Below are 17,289 nucleotides of genomic sequence, written 5' to 3'. Positions count from 1 at the left end.
AGGCCCAGGCGCTGGGAGGGGAGGTCTGTGGACTGGGGCTGATGTGTGGTCTCTGTCTGGTCTGATATTGTGTGACGTGCACCGTGCGACGCTTTTAGAGACATATAGATTCCACAACAGACCCGCCCACAGTCCAGCCCACCGGCAACACCTGCCAAACCGCCTGCCCCTCGCCACCACGCCCCCAAGTGTCGACTGCTTGTCAAACACTCAGCCAACTAGGCTGCGGTTGGTGTCGTTGGCCGGGGTGGCTTTCGGATACGGTAATACACTCTCTCTCTCTCTCTCTCTCTCTCTTTCTCTCTTTAGATACAGGTATGACAGCTATGTCAGGCAGTTTGTCAGACAGTTAATGAATATATGTTAGCTAGGCACACTTCTTCAGCAAGTTATCAGAGTTACGATCTATGGAATATATGTTTGAATTATATCAAACTTTTCCTTAAGATATTGAGCACGATTTGTCAAATAATTAACATTTGGTTTGACAGTCACTTAACCTAGACTCGAAGATCTGTAAGTTAAAGATCAATCCCACCTGACAGATCTATAAATTGATCGAATTGAACTTTATCAAGATGTGGGAGTTGTGATATTCTATAAATCGTATGCTTTATATCAATATTATCATCTTTATAAATTGAAATCGTATTGACAGCCAGTTATTCGAATATTTGACAGTCACCTGACTTAATAATAAATAGATAAAAGTTTTTTGCCTAAGAGCAAATGATCTATATCTTTTTAGACAGGCAACTCTATCATGCAAGCATAGAATCTATGAAATATATGTTAAATATATTCATATATTTAGCCAGTTATGTCAACCAGCTAACAATAGTTTTGACAGTCACTTTACTTAATACACAACCAAAATTCCATCTCCCACAAACATCTTCGTTAAGCTATCACAAATACGATCTATATCCAGCAATATTCTCTGTTTTCTATGCTCATCTATAATTTTGTATATCCATGACACATATTTACATATATTACATTATATTACATATTTACATTATATTATACATATTATATGCACATATATTTAAAGTTCATCTCGATGCTGACATCCAAAATTCAAGGTTTTTTCTAGTTTGTATTTTTTGGCCTAAAGATTTTGTTTAGATAAGTTTTGACATGAGTCAAGCCAAGCAAATTGTGGCATGCAGAAATATGCTAACAATTGTATGTTTGATTAAGCGGCTGTCAAAATTTGACATCCACTTTCAACATTGTAAACAAAATATGTTAGTGCCAGATCAGCCAAATATTATAAATATTGTATATATTTTTATAAAATTTATTTTCTATTCAAATAAATTACATCAAAACTTTTATTTCTTGCACTTTCTCCCAACATGTTTGAGCTTGTTGAATTTTTGAAAATTCATTAAATAAATGATTTCCCATGATTCGATTTGTTTATTAGAGCATTTGCAGTGCGTTGTCTGCTGCTTAAGAATGTTTATTTTGTCTTCTTGTATTTTATGGCTGGCTTTATGAACTTTTAACAATAATTCTGTTGCCGCAACGCATCTGTGTGCGTGTGTGTGGGGCAAGTATCCATTTCATTTTGTTGAAAATATGGAAAAATATTTCTTTTTTCTTTTTGTTTACTTATGCACATATATTTATATATGTACATATTTACGTTTCATTTCGAGTTTTTTTTTTTTTCATGGCCTAAGTGGGTCTTTTTATAGGCATGGACATCATTTGAATTACCCGAAAGGAAGTCGAGTCGGTCAAGTTATATGTCGAGCTGTGCGAGTGCCCCACATATAACACACACACACACACAGAGTCAAGTAACATTTTTTAGTGATAAGCAATTATAAATATTTGCAACTGTTTTTTTTTCTCCATTTTTTTCCATCTTTCATCTGTATTGCTTGCGATGTTTTGACATCAAAAGAAATTGAAAAGAAACCCCAGCAAAAATAATAATAATACACAAAAAAAAAAAAAAAAAAATATATATATATATATATATATATATATATATATATATATATATGTATATATATATATGATGGAGCGCTCTCTGGGTCGAGTCGCGAGTCATCTCTAAGGCCGAGAACAAAGTGGGTTTCATTTTGCGTCGTTGTGCTTCACTGAATTTTTAATTTATTTATACGCACAAACACACACACATGCACACACGCACACATTTACAAACATATTTCGTCACGAATAATTCTTTTTTTTTTTTTTGCTTTTTGCGGTCGTCTTTCCGCTTATCGTTAAAGCCCATTCATAAGCAATAAATCGAAATACATATTTGTAATTGTGAATAAATTTCAATATAATTCACACATGGGCATTGTTTTTATATTGGCCTTTAAAGGCGGCGCATGTATATCAAATTCATAATTGGATCACAATTATAGATTATGGATATATGTATGGACATATTCGCATTTTGCAATAAAAACTATAAAAGGCATTGCTCATAGAGTCATTAATGGCATTTGTCCTTATTCTCTTCATTTCTATGAAATGTTCTATACGATGTTCTCTAGTCTGTTTATGGAATTTGTTCCAATTTTGTTGCTATATTGATTCTATGATATTTGCTATGCTTTCGATTTGTTCTGAGTATCATATGGCATTTGTCCAAAAATTGATATTGTAGCTATATGATTCCATTATTTTATGATATTTTCTATGTTTTTGATATGTTCTTTGTTTTTGGTGATGAATTTGACGATATATTATATTCATGTCATATGATATTTGTCCCTATTTTGTTTATTTGATATTATAGCTGTATGATATTCTACTCAATTCTACATTCTATGTTTTTGTCATGTTTGTTATTCAGAGCATTCTCTATATTTCTACATATTCTATGTTTTTTCATATTTGTTCTTTAGAGCTTTCCCTATATTTCTATATATTCTATATTTTTGTCATGTTTGTTCTTCAGAGCATTCTTTATGATTCTACATATTCTATGTTTTCTTCATATTTGTTCTTTAGAGCTTTTCCTATATTTCTATATGTTCTATATTTTTGTCATGTTTGGTCTTCAGAGTTTTCTCTATGATTCTATATATTCTATGTTTATGCCAAGTTTGTTCTTTAGAGCATTCTTTCTATTTTTATATTTAAAAGTACCAATGGCCCATTCTGTGCACTTATTGGTACTCAATTTCTATATTCTATGTTTTTTTATATTTATTTATTTTCCCTTTCCATGTTTCATATGCTGTTGCTCTATATGTCTGTAAATTACTTCGATTGTCATCTATACTTTATGTTTCTATGTTTTTTTTTTTTTTTTTTTTTTTTGTACTAGCTGCAATTTAGGGCAATATTTTCTTTGTTCTATGTTTTTTGTATATAAATTTGAGTGTCAGCTAGGTCTGATGCACTCTCTGTATATATATTGATAGGAAATTCCCTCATTCTATGTTTCATCATGATCACAGCTATCACTTAAATACACATACATACATATACATACATGGACGAGGCTTAAACAGGTTTTAGCTGCTCTTATAAATACTCAGTTTATTTGAAATTGATTATGATTGTTTCCCCATTTGTTTTTGCTATGTTTACGACGATGTTTCATTCTATGTCTTTATTTGTGGCTCGCATTAGCGGCTCATTCACATTTCACAGGCATTAATCATACCTCCGATTCGATTCTCAATTTTGCGATTTAATCGGCCAATTGGTTGCGATATTTCATGTCACTCACTCACTCTCTCTCTCTCTCTCTCTCTCTCTCTCTCTCTCTCTCTCTCTCGCTCTCTTCCCCGATTGCTATTGCCCTCGCACGTGTTTTAAATTTTCATTCGTTATCAATGCAGTTTCGTAACTTTCACGACTTGGCTGTGTATTTGTTGCTGTTGTTGTTGTTGTTGTTGGCTTTGTTGTTGTTCTTTGTCGTGCATTGGCAATTTATCAGCTGCTTGTTGGAGGGGTCAGTCGCAGCATGTGGGCGGGGGCTTCGCCTGGATATTGAGTGAGGCATGTGGCGCAGAGGGAGCGGAGGGGGTTGCAATGAGACGCGACATGAAAACATCGCAAGCGTTTTGTAATTAATGTCGCATTTCTGTTGTTGTTACTCGAATTGCAACCACACAGCAGCAACAACAACAACAACTACAACAACATCAACAGCAACAACAACCATGAGAATAGCAATAACAACAACCAAAGTCAATTACAACAATTGGAAACCCAATTACAATTGCAATTTGCAATCAAATGCAATGTTCGTGCCCGATATATGTTCATATATAAAAATATATATACATATATATACATACAAACATACATACATATATATATTGGTTAGGTGTGTTTTAGACATTTCATTCGAATCGATTTCAAAACATTCATTCGCATTCACAACATGATTCATTTTCTCAGCTCGCTCGCTCGCTCGCTACGTCGCGTCGTGGGACAGAATTCCGCATAAAATATATTGTCGTCTACATTTTGTTGCTGCTGCTGCTGCTGCTTCTTCTTCATCAGCTTCGTCGTCTTCTTCTGCCTCGTCTTCTACTTTGTATTTCACCCCCAGCAAAAAGTTAAAAACAGAAACAGCGCCCAAGTGCCGCTATTTGTTTTCCATAACAGCACAACTACTAGCTATACCCTGTAATTGGGTGTATTCTAAGAATTGAATATGATGGTCCCACTGCAAGATGGGACTTTAAACTGAAGCCTTTTTAAAGCAACGAAACGATACTTAAAAGACTGTATGAATGTATTTATACAAAAGTTTATAATATAAGTTATTAGACTGTATGAAATAATAATTAAAAAAAAAAAAAAATAAATTAAATTAAAAATATATAAATAAAAAATAAAATTTAAAAAAAAATTAAAATTGAGAAATATATGTTTAAAAATACAAATAAAATGAAAATACATTATGAAAGTTTACGTCTACGAACAATTAGCCAGCAAAGTATAAAACGATCTCCATGTGATCTTCTAAGCTATCTATAGAAAATGAGGCTGGCACCGTTTCATAAACAGAAATCCTATAAAATCGAATCAAGTCGTCAAAACAATGAGATGAACAAGCGAAGGGTTCCACATATCATTAAGGTAAATATTCCTAGAGTTCAATTTATGGATATGTATTTTGAACTAGATTTGCGAATAGCATATCAATCAAATATTCTAAAACTTTCGCTAAGCATCAACAAATTGCCAAACAACTTATAAAAGTATTCAGCCATCAATATACATACAATACTCAGTGTATGTGCAGCTTTATTTCAGGTATTCATATGCATATACATACAAAGCGCACTGTCTGCCTGCTTGACTATTAGTTGAGCATACTTGAGGGGTAACATCTAGTCGAACATTGCAAATATTTAATTTGCTTAGATTGCATGTGCACATATTTAATACATACGCACCGACATACACGACCCAGTGTACATACATACATCGTGCCTAGGCACTGTATCAATATGTGTGCAGGAGTTAGAGTTGAGATTTCTGTTTACGTCTGATTACTATGCAAAGTGTGAAACGCAATTGTCAACAAATTGTCAGCCAAACTTGGGCTAGTTGAGCACAATTTCCACAATTGGTGGAGTTAAAAGGGGGTGGGGGGATGTGGGGTAGAGCCCAGCGAAATGCGAATCGCGTTTCGACTTTTATTTCTTCTTTTGAGTTATGGAACCCATTGGCGATGGAGGCAGCTGCTCCATTGTAGTTCACAGTTGTTGCTGTTGCTATTGCTATTGACTGATAGTGTTCGATTTCAAGGCCAAATTGGGAAGCTCGGCCTAACTCGATTGCCATTTGTGTTTGCATATGGGCACCGTTAACTGAAAACGCCGACAATGAAGCACAATTATATAAGAATGCCAGCCCAATTGGGAAGCCAAATGGGCGCCATAAATTAGCTCAATTAACCGATTCGCTATGAATATTTATTTATCAAAGTCTCTTCTCTATTCATTTATTAGCTATTGAGGGCTATTAAATGTGTATAGGCCTGAAGAATATGGAGAATGTACAGATATAAAGACTGAATATGTATGAATGGATGTACTCAAACTAATTTTCTACAAATTTCAAATTTTTCTTTAAAAGCGCTTAAAGTCAACTATTCATAGTCATATTTATATTCATATATCTACGTATTTATTTTAAGTTCCATACTCGTACCCATCCTCATATCTACATTCACTTTCATATTCATATCTATATTCATATTCATATTCATATTTATATTCATATTTATATTTATATTTATTATTTCATATTCATATTCATATTCATATTCATATTCATATTCATATTCATATTCATATTCATATTCATATTCATATTCATATTCATATTCATATTCATATTCATATTCATATTCATATTTATATTCATATTCATATTCATTTTCACATTCCCATTCATATTCACATTCACTTTCATATTCATACCCATATTCATTTTCATTTTCATATACACATTCATATTCATATTCATATTCATATTCATATTCATATTCATATTCATATTCATATTCATATTCATATTCATTTTCATATTCACATTCACTTTCATATTCATACCCATATTCATTTTCATATTCACATTCATATACATAAAGCATGTAATCACATTCATACTCATATTCATATTTATATACATAATCATATGCATATTCATATTATTATTCAGATTCATATTCTCATTCATACCCTCATTCACATTCGCATTGAAATTCATATTGAAATTCACATTCCCATTCACACTCATATTCATATTGATTTATGCTCGAGACCCAATGCCTAACTTATAAACGACTGCTCTTATTCATTTAAAAGATAACACACATTCATTGTGCATTCAAGTGCATTCATTCGATTCAGCTAAGTGTGACTGTGATGAATCGAATCACTTGGCATCGCATTTGCACATCTACCATGAATGTGATTCATATTTGCATATGAATGATTAATGAATGATTATCGCTTAGGCTTACACACACACACACACACACGCGTCTGTACACGCATCGTGGGGGAAAATGCCCCATTGAGTGAGGCCCCGTTAGACCCCCCATACTATTTTCCCCATAAGTGGAATGCAATCAACTTTCGAGTTTCGCTTAGTCGAAAAAGCCAAAGTTATGCGCTCGAAACTTGCACAGCAAAATATTTTCACATTTTCCATTTTCATTTTACCATTTTCTTCTTTTTCACCGCTTTTCTTTATATGTTGTATTTCTAAATACATAATTGGGCATATTAGCTTTGCGGCTTACTTTCTAGATAATAACGTAAGCCTTTTAATAGATTTTTGACTTAAGTTTGGCTTCGACAGTTGCGGAAGCATAGCTGAATTACAGTTTTAGAGACAGTGGAATTGTAAAGTAAGTGAATTCGTTAAAGTAAAGCTTCGCCATCTGCGAATACCAAACTTTCGCAGTTTTGACATCACTAGAGTTGCGAAGTTATGTATATTAATGGAATATTTATCTATTTTAATAGAGTATTTCTATATCAATGGAATATTTCCATATTAGCAATATCTTTGAACATTGTAATGTTTAATTCTCTTCAGAAAATAGTTTAGTCATGGTATAGCAGTCCCGGTTTGGAAGTCATTGTTGTGCAGTCACATCAGGTAATGGAAATTTAACCTAGTGGTTCATATATAGCCTATAGTCAAAGTCTAAAACCCTTTTAGATTCGTCGAGCTGCTGATTAAGACAGATTTCAAGTCCCGTCTCACAGTTTTATAGTCACATTAGGTATGAGTTGTAAGGTAAACAAAATTATTTCTAACTCATTTATGATGGACCATTAGAGAACAGAGACCTATCTGGGACAATTAGGAAAAATAGTCATATCTGTTAAGGTTTTTAGAGCCACTGCACCAAGGCTTTAAAGCAGCTGTTCTGCATAGATCTGATTTCTCATATTATTATATTATTTTATATTTAAACGCTCCACTCTCAGTCCCTCTTAACAGAGCATTGCGTAGTCAGGCAAAGACTAGCTTGGCCCACACACATTTTTTTTTTTTTTTTTTTCATTTTAAAATCATTTTATATTTATTTTTGTTGTTGTTAGGGGTAGCACACTATATGTATGTATGTGTATGGCATACCGTTATGTGTTTAGTAATTTCTCAAATTCTCTCGTGTGTTCAATGAGGGAGCCGAAGCTGCTTTGGTGGTGACTTCGGTGCTTGTGTTCGCTTGTTACAACAAATTATTGGCGTTGCGCTTGGCACGTGCGCAACGCTCACGCGCCCCCTCTCCACCCCCTCCCCATTATAGCCACCCACACGGGGCTTTACTGTAATTGATTTCGTATTGTTGCTGCGGCTGCTGCGACTGCAATGAATGCGATTGCTGCGTGCCGCGCTTAACGTTTACAGTTTTTGCTCTTTGCCTTTTGTAATTGCCCGTTGGGTGGTTAGGGGGGCTGAGGTTTAAGGGTGGCATGGCATGACCAGGCGACTTATGTAGGTACATTTGCAGATCCATCTAGCCAAATGTTGCCCGCCTGGTGACAACATTAGCAAATTGATTTCGACAGAGTTTGAATGGTCGTTGAGACGTTGCTGCTGCTGCTGCTTGTTGTTGTTGTTGTTGTTGGCATTGAGACAGCAGCGCTGTGCCGCTATCCGAAACTGAAACCACATCCCTCATACGTGTTCGTGTGTGTGAGTGTGTGTGTTTATGCGACGACTATATAACTCAAGGCCTGCGCACTTTGGCACGCCCACGCCGCGACGCCCACATCAAAATGCCAGACGGCGCGGCGTTCCACAGCGACAACAACAACAACAACAGCAGCAGTGCAGCCGATAAGCAAAGCTATCTAAATACATATATATACACATATATGTATATATGTTTCTATGGCCTGCGACATGCGTTCATAAATTGTGTAAATGTAAATCGGATTTTTGTATTTTATTATTAGGGATTTTATTTGATATACAGTTTTATGCTGTTGCTGTTGTTGTTGTTGTTGGTGGTGTTATAGTTTTTATTGTTATTGTTATTATTGTTTGTGTTTGTGTTGTTGTTGAAAATTTAGAGAATTTGATTTTTAGTTTTGGGCGTTTTATGAATTTTTAATTTGTCCACTGCAATTTCTGTTTGATTTGTGAACTGTGCTGGGGCGAGGCCCTGAGATAAATTTAGTGGCAACACGAAGGGGCCTCAAATGTGTGCCAATGTGTGCCTGTGTGTGTGTGTGTGTGTGTGTGTGTGTCTGCTGCTTACACAATTCTATGTAGCTAAGAGCTGGTGAAAGGAGCAGCTATGTAGCAGCAACTAATCAAAGGCGTTGAAATATTTATGATAAAAGTCAGCTACAAAATGTAGCAGCAACAGCAGCAACAGCAACAACAACAACAGCAGCAGCAGCAACAGCAGCAACAGCATTAACAGCAGCTGTTATTAACAAAGCTCTGCATACAATGGGATAACAAGAAACTGCAACACAAAAACAAAATATGAAAGTGCAGCAACAGTAACAGCAACAACAACAACAACAACGGGGCAATCAAAAAGCGCAACAAAGAAAACAACAACAAAAACAAAATACCAAAAAAAAAAGATACCGAAACAGAAAAACCTGCTAAGCAACTTTTACGCTGCGGCGCGTGTGGAACGCATTGTGGATGCCATTGGATGACAGCGACTGACAAACCAACGGTACCCACCCCAAAGCACCAACAAAACAAAAACGACAAAAAATGCAGCGGCCCATTGCAAAAGCTGCGACGTGGACGTCAACGTCAACGCCGACAGCGACAGCGACTGCACTGGAAAGAGAGCGCGTTAGCTGTAAAGCTGCGCCACGCAGCTTGCCGCGGTCAATTAATAGACCAATAAGAGTTATAAAAACAAGAAGAAGAAGAGCCAGAAGCAGAAGCAGCAACTAGACTGACGTCATGGGGCAGAGTAAAGCAGAGCAGAACAAGCAACAACTGTGCCGAATGCGAAGAGGAAGAGAAGGAGGAGAAGAAGGTGGAGTCGAAGATAAACATTGTGGATTTTAAGCTAAGATCTCAATATGGCAACGAGTTCTAATTAGAAACGAAGCCGCGGCGCAATTAGCAAGAGCAAGAGCAAGAGCAGAGCAGTAGGTGAGGTGAAAGAGGCAGCGCCAGAGGCAGCGCCAGAAGCAGCTGCTGCCCTAAGTACCCAAAGAAGCAGTGGGCAGTAAAAACTAATGAAAAATACCACAAAGTACGAGAGAATACAAGAAGTGGGAGAAACGGAAACGGTTTAATTTGCGCTCTTAATCATAGCAAAGATATCCCATCAACAGACGGGCGATCGTCATCGAGCGACGAGTGCTGCCAGATCCGCTGAATTTGGCAAATCTATTGCACACATTTCTCATACACACAATACAATACAATATATATATGTATATTCTCAGATTGGTCTAATTTGTCAGCTGTAGGCCTTCGTTATTCATATTCTCCGACCAGAACAACAAATAACCAATTGACACTTTCGCGTCATTTGATTTGCATATGAATCGCATTAAATCGATACACAAATGAAATGCCGTACAACAGTTGATCGTTGGGGAAATTAGCATAAAAAGTCGCTGCGATCGGCGTTTGTTTACAGTTGCCACACTGCAATATAAGTCACTGAGCGGGTATATTCGTTCATTGCGAAGCATATCAAATATTTGAATATTTAATTATTTATTTAGAACATTATTATTATGATTATCATTATCGTCAGTCCAATTTTTCATCATATTATGAGGGTAAATTTTCTTTATTTTTATTTGCATCAGTTTTATGTCTATATAAAGTGAAAATTTTATTACCAAATTCGTTTCCAGCTCTTAACTATCCCCATTTACAGTTGCGTAGCGTGTCAACCTCATCTCAACTCTCCCCAAATCATTTGAATTTCTTTGTGGCTCGGTCGCTAGGTCAAGTTGTAGTACCGTTAAGAACTTGTATTCCCCTCCTCAGTTCAGTCAGCCAAAAGCTCGCTATCTTTATCTATAGCGCATTAATTAAGCACTCTACCTTATAAAATGGTATTCAAATGCTTTCAATTTGCCGTCCTCGTCGTCGTTGTCGTCGTCGTCTCTCGGACCCCAAACAAAAAATCAAAATATTAAACAAATAGTAGTGGGGAAATAGAAGTCGAAGTAGAGAATATAATAATAATAAAAACTTGATAGCCGACATTTTCTAGATCGCGTGCGCTATAAAAACTTTTCATTTCAATCGCTGCCAGCGTTTAACAAAAATATTTTTATAACAATATTTTTAAGTGTTTTTACAGAGCTTACAGAAAAAAAATGACACAAGGAAAACAAAGTTTGTTCGTGTTTTTTTTTATGTTTGTTGTTATTTTTACGCCTTGGACTTGTTGAATCATCGGACAACAGAGCATTAAAAACAAAAACAAAAACAAAAACTGAAGCAAGAGATGAAAAAAACAAAAACGAAATATGATGCACACGCACACACAGACATAGAGACGCACACACTCGCAGCAACAACAACAGCTGCTGCGGCAATGTTGCAATAATTATCAAGACTCCCAGACTCCAGCAATGGCAGACCCCCCAAACATCTCTCGCCCTCCCTGTCCCTCTCTGTCACAGTGCCTCTTCATCTTTAGCTTGTGCTTAGCCCAACGCAACTGTAAAAGTTCAACACAAATATCTGACAACGTCAGCGCTGACGTTGACTTCGAAGTCGACGTCGACGTCGACGCGTCGCAGTTTACTCATTTGCAATGCCAATGCTGCTGTTGGAATGCGCGAGAGCGCCGCAGCTCTCTCTCACACTCACACACGCACACACACAACGACTCTCTTGCTTTACCCTTTCATGCGCGCTCTCTCGCTCTCGCGATCATCTGCTCGCTCTGCTGGCTTGCTCCAAGAGGGTGGCTGCGCTGCCACCCATGTCGCAACTCTGATCAGCTGATTAATCATGCAGTTCAGCAGTTCAATGTGGAAGCAGCAGCAGTTGCAGTGGATTCGGCGTGCTAGATATGCACATACATATACATATAAGCATATAAATTGATTAATGCGTGACTAAGGGAAAATTTTAATTATGCCATATCGATTCAGTGTAATGAAGGCATTTGTGAGAAATCATGAAAGTCTATGAGTGGAACTATAAAAATATTTACAATAAGCTCCATCAGATGTATAAATTAGAAGACTTAAATATTTAACTTAGGATATATAAAATAAGTTTGAAGTACAATAAACTATATATGCTACATACTTATTTTATATCTCCCAAATTAAATATTTTAATCTCCTAATTAATTAGAAATAGGTAGAAATAGTTAGTTAGTTCAATAAGAACATATCTAATAGTCTATATATACTAGAAACTATACTATATAGATCTTGTCTCATGACAGATTTTACATTCTGTAGAATTCAAAATGCTACTGTGATTACAGATTAGTTGGCGTAGAAACAAGTGTAATTAGAGTAGAGTGATGAATGAGATTGATGGCGTTGATGATTTATGATAATACGTTGAAAGATGATTAGCGAGTTAGCGAGGGGAATAGAAATGAGAATGAGATAGATGGAGTGAAAACTGTTAAAATGATATGAACGTGCTAGATGACTTGAACCAAGTAAAAGTCATGAAAATAATTTCATGTAATGCTCGTTTCAAATTGCTTTCAAAATATTGTATACATTAGATACCCAGATTAGATACTATTTACGTGAAAAGAGCTGTAGATACATAACACATATATATTATTATCTATTCCAGATATGTATACAATAAAACAGTTGAGTCATAAGCTTAATAGAACTGGAATTGAATAAACTATTTATACGAGATAAACTGCACTTTAAAGAAATTTGTATAATTAGTCAAACAACTCACACATACATATACACATATACACATGCATATTTATACATATATTATACACATCATTCTCTATATGTGCTGCATTTAACAAAAACATTTTCCCGGAACTGGATCGCATATCAAGTACAGCTTTATTAGCCTCGTCACCCACAACCTGCACGGCTGGCACAATGGCATCCACATGCGATCCACAGGCACAAGCCCAAACCAACCGAAGCCATGGGCCACGATTACAGTTAAAGTTTTAGTTACGTGAATGCAGTCGAGGGCGAGCAGGGTGCAGAAGAGGAGGGGAAGGGGTAGCTCACTCGCTCACTCGCTCACTCGCCCGTTCAGCTCGGTATCTGATTACAGTTTGAATGCTTGCAATGAACCAGAAAATTTGCTTTGTGCCCAGTTTTGTTCGTGCTGCGGCCGCATCAAATGGCTCTCCGTCCAGGTGGATGCCTCCTCGGACGGACAATGGACGGCAGCGGAACAGGTGCTGCCAGAGCCACTGGAGTTTTGACTGCTGCCAGCTCGCTCGCACACACGGCCGCTCTCTCTGTCTCTCTCTTGCTTTGACTTTGTCATCCACTTGGCTGTGTCTGCACAAAAAAAAAAAAAAAAAACAAAAAAAAGCTTGCAAAGATTTTTGCGATAGCTGCCAACAACAACGAGAAGAAGAAGAACGAGATTAAAACGTGACTGGCAACAAGTAAAAGCCGAGGAATCGCCGCAGCAGCAGCAGCAGCGGCAGCTCCTGATGGATGCCTGGCCAAGTGAAGTGCGGCAACAGCGCCGCAAAGCAAAAACTACGACAATTACAGTTATTTTATGAGTTTGCAGAGCATAACCAATGCAGTTGCCATCGGCGCAGCAGTCGCTGTCGACGGCGACGTCAGAAGCAGCAGCAGCAGCAGCAGCAGCCACTTCATTTTGCAAAGAGAGCGGAAATTTAATGAGCAGCGCCCGTGCGCCGCCCCCGCTCCAACAGCATCGTGTGGCATGTGGCATGTGGCATGTGGCATGTGCAGCAACAAATTGCGTTCCATCAAAATTTCACTCTATGCCACAAAGCAATGCCCCGCCCACCCAGACGCCCTGCACCAGCAGCAGCAGCAGCCGTAATGATGCATTTAGCTGATTATGAGGCGCGAGCCTCCAGTTGCAATTTGCAAATGCCAAACTGGAGCAGCTAAACTTGCAACAAGCAACGCGCAACGGGCAAACTTGCAGCTTGCAGCTTTTGTGGTCATTTAGAGCGCGCAGCGAAGGATTTGTGGGTGTGGTTAATGGCAAAAGCGTGCTGCGCGGCCCAATGCGAAATTCCAAATGAATATAGAATGATGATCATGTTGATGCTAATGATGATGATGATGATGATGAAGAGAGCAAGAGGATGAGGAAGCAAAGAACCGTTGAGCGTCTATTTCGCAATTGAGTGCGATTCTATTCCGCTGACGTTGACAATGTTTTAACATGTTCGAGGCCGTTATGCAACACTGGCCGGCATTAAGCTGCAACTCACTGGGCCGGCAGCTGCAGCGGCTGCAAATATAATTTGCTTCACAAATAAGGCTGCAGCTGCTGTAGGGGATATCTATGTATGTACGAATGGTATTGCTGCACTTTGCAACACTGGAATGATATGGACAGTTTAATTACACGTCAGAGCTGTTGAAAATTGAGAAAACTTAAAGCAAAAATCAAAAAGTTAAGAATGAAAGATAGGCAGGAATAAAACACAAACGTTTTACAACACTGTTTGATACGATACTGTTTTGCTGATGATTTATTTCAATTAAAATTTCATAAAAGTGCAATTTCATTTAACAGCACTATAAAATGTACGTAGCACAAATTGAAATAATCTTTACAACACTAGATATGGGATTCTTTACTTTTATATATATTCTTTTTTATAGAGAGGTAAAGTAGGTTGACATTTGCTTCATGTGCATATGCATTGGGGTGCATTTTGCAGCACTATCTTTTCATAACATCCACATATTTAACACTAGTGTTGGCTACAAATCGAATAGTTGAGTTTGTTGATAGAAAAGAGTTTGACAACACTCGCTTTACTATGATTATACACTATTAAGCTGGCAATACATATATAGAAGAAGACATCATGTGTTGCTGTCTGATATGTTTACATGTTTTTTACTGAGTTTTACAACACTTGTCTCTAGGGCCTACTGAAATGAAATGCTACTAAATTTGTTTAGTTGAATTAAGTTTTGTGTTAACTGTTCTTGGCCGAGTATACTTTAAGACATGAAGTTACCAGCACACACACACACACACACACACACGCACTTCACTGGAAACATAAACTTTGTTTATAACATCGCTCTTTGGGCCACATTTATTAAGTTGGCGTCGCACGCGACTTTCACATGACGGCCGTGTGGCCAAAACCAACTGTTGCCAGGTTACTGGCTGGCCAGGCGGGGCCAGACCAGGTCAGGCAGGCCCTGTGGCCGCACAGTGAGGCAAATCAATCGCTGTAATGGCCCGAATGGGATTTTGTTTCGCTTGGCGGCATAATTCATGGCTGCATAATACACAGAGAGAATGCCACAGAGAGAGAGAGAGAGAGGGAGGTAGGGAGTGATAGAGACTCCATTTGATTCCTGCTCAAGTGTGGCAGCAATGTGTGTGTGTGTGTGTGTGTTGTCGTTGTTGTTGCCCCATGTGGGCTGGCCTGTCAATGTTGCCACCATTTGCGGCAATTTCTTTTCTGCTTTTTCGGCTCGACGCGACTCGACTCGCACTTTTATTTGTGTTTATTGTATGGCAAAAGGTTAACGCAACGCCCTCTACTCCGCTGCCCCCTCGGCATGCCCCACGTTTGTTTTTTTTTCTCTCTCTCTCTTTCCGCTTTCCTTTTACGCCTGCTTGCCTCGTGCCTCGTTTCGTTGCTGTTCGTTTAATTTTATTGCCTAATTTTCAACTTTGATTGCCGGCACAGCCCGCAGCTGCCACGCCCCATGCTACAGTCCGCCCTCGTCGCATCACTTTCACGCTCGTTGACATTTCGCTTTTGTTTCTCTTTCACACTTCCCCCCACCCCTCTCCTTCCTCTCTTCCCCCTTGGCCCAAACTGCTGGCTGCGCCTTCTCGATTCTCGTCGCGCGACATAATCAATTTTTATATTTATTTTGCATTTTTATGCGGCCGTTGCGGCTGTTAATCGTGCGCCCACTGTCTCACTGTGCCACGCCCACGCGCATTAGACAGCCCAGCTGAATGCCAAGCGAGCAGAAGAAGAAGCAGCAGTAATAATAATAAGCGTTAAGCTCCTTCAATGTAATTCAAACAATTACGCAACAATTAACATTTACCAAATTAACAGAAAATATCGTAAATTCTTTTGGAAATTCTCTTTCCTGCGAGTTGTACCTGATATTTGTGATAACGGAACTATTAAGCTGCCATTATATTTATTATATTCGGAATACTAAATACATATATTCGATAAAAATAAACCGAGAAGAAGATATAAACAAGTAAGAAAGCTCCAGTCGAGACTGCTCGACTAGGAGATACCCTGAACCCTCCAAGCTGATATTCTAATCATTCTGCACTTCTTTTATGCACACATACATACACATGCATCGCATAAGCCTGCGCTCTGCTAACTGCGCAGTAAGCAGCGACTGCGCTTGGGCTGCGCTGCAGTGTGGGCAATATTATGAGAATTTATTTGTTAAATAATTTCTTTTGTAGACATACGATCTTAATGAAACTTTTAGAGCGTAATCATATGGTGAATATGTGTGTATATTCCAAAGCCCAAGTCTCTAGTATTTGAAATACGCTTTTTACAAAAGTGAGGGTGAGGGGGTGAATTTAAGGGTGGGGGGTAAATTTTAACAAAAACCGAAATTGTATAAATTGCATATAAGCATACATTAAAAATTTGGAGACTCTAGCAATAAGGGTGTAGAAGATATAATTTTATAACTGGTTTTCGATAAGGTTTTTTATCGATAAAAAAAGATCGGGATGAGTTATCGATTTTTAATGATAAACTTGATATGCGCGCTGTAATTACGGACGTTTTAAAAAAAATTTGAAGTCTCTAGCTTTTATATCTTCTGAAATCGACGCGTTCATACATACGGACGGACGGACGGACGGACGGACGGACGGACGGACGGACAGACAGACGGACAGGGCCAAATCAACTCAGCTCGTCGTCCTGATCAAGAATATATATACTTTGTGGGGTCTGCCACGCCTCCTTCTGCCTGTTACATACTTTTAACAAAACCATTATACCCTGATTTCCCATTTTCAATGGGTTCAGGGTATAACAAAGCAGAAACAATTTATGAATACTTTCTAGATATTCCATCTATGAAATACCTTAGATAATAATATCTATATATAATATAGAGATATATATTGCATAACTCAAAAATTAATACTGCATTACACATTATA

The 17,289-nt window shown here is 37.7% G+C and overlaps 1 protein-coding gene across 14 annotated transcripts in view; it reads right to left on the bottom strand.

Annotated features, from left to right (window-relative positions):
* spri (Src homology 2 domain-containing protein sprint) overlaps positions 1-17,289 on the bottom strand; it is a 143,734-nt gene that overhangs the window by 49,361 nt on the left and 77,084 nt on the right. The gene's annotated exons all lie outside the window — the stretch shown is intronic.

The sequence above is a fragment of the Drosophila arizonae genome, chromosome X (assembly GCF_054131065.1).
Source record: "Drosophila arizonae isolate 15081-1271.41 chromosome X, UAZ_ARI_1.0, whole genome shotgun sequence".
Classification (NCBI taxonomy): domain Eukaryota; kingdom Metazoa; phylum Arthropoda; class Insecta; order Diptera; family Drosophilidae; genus Drosophila; species Drosophila arizonae.
Note: the sequence above shows the minus strand (reverse complement) of the source record. Positions and strands in the feature narration are given on the sequence as shown.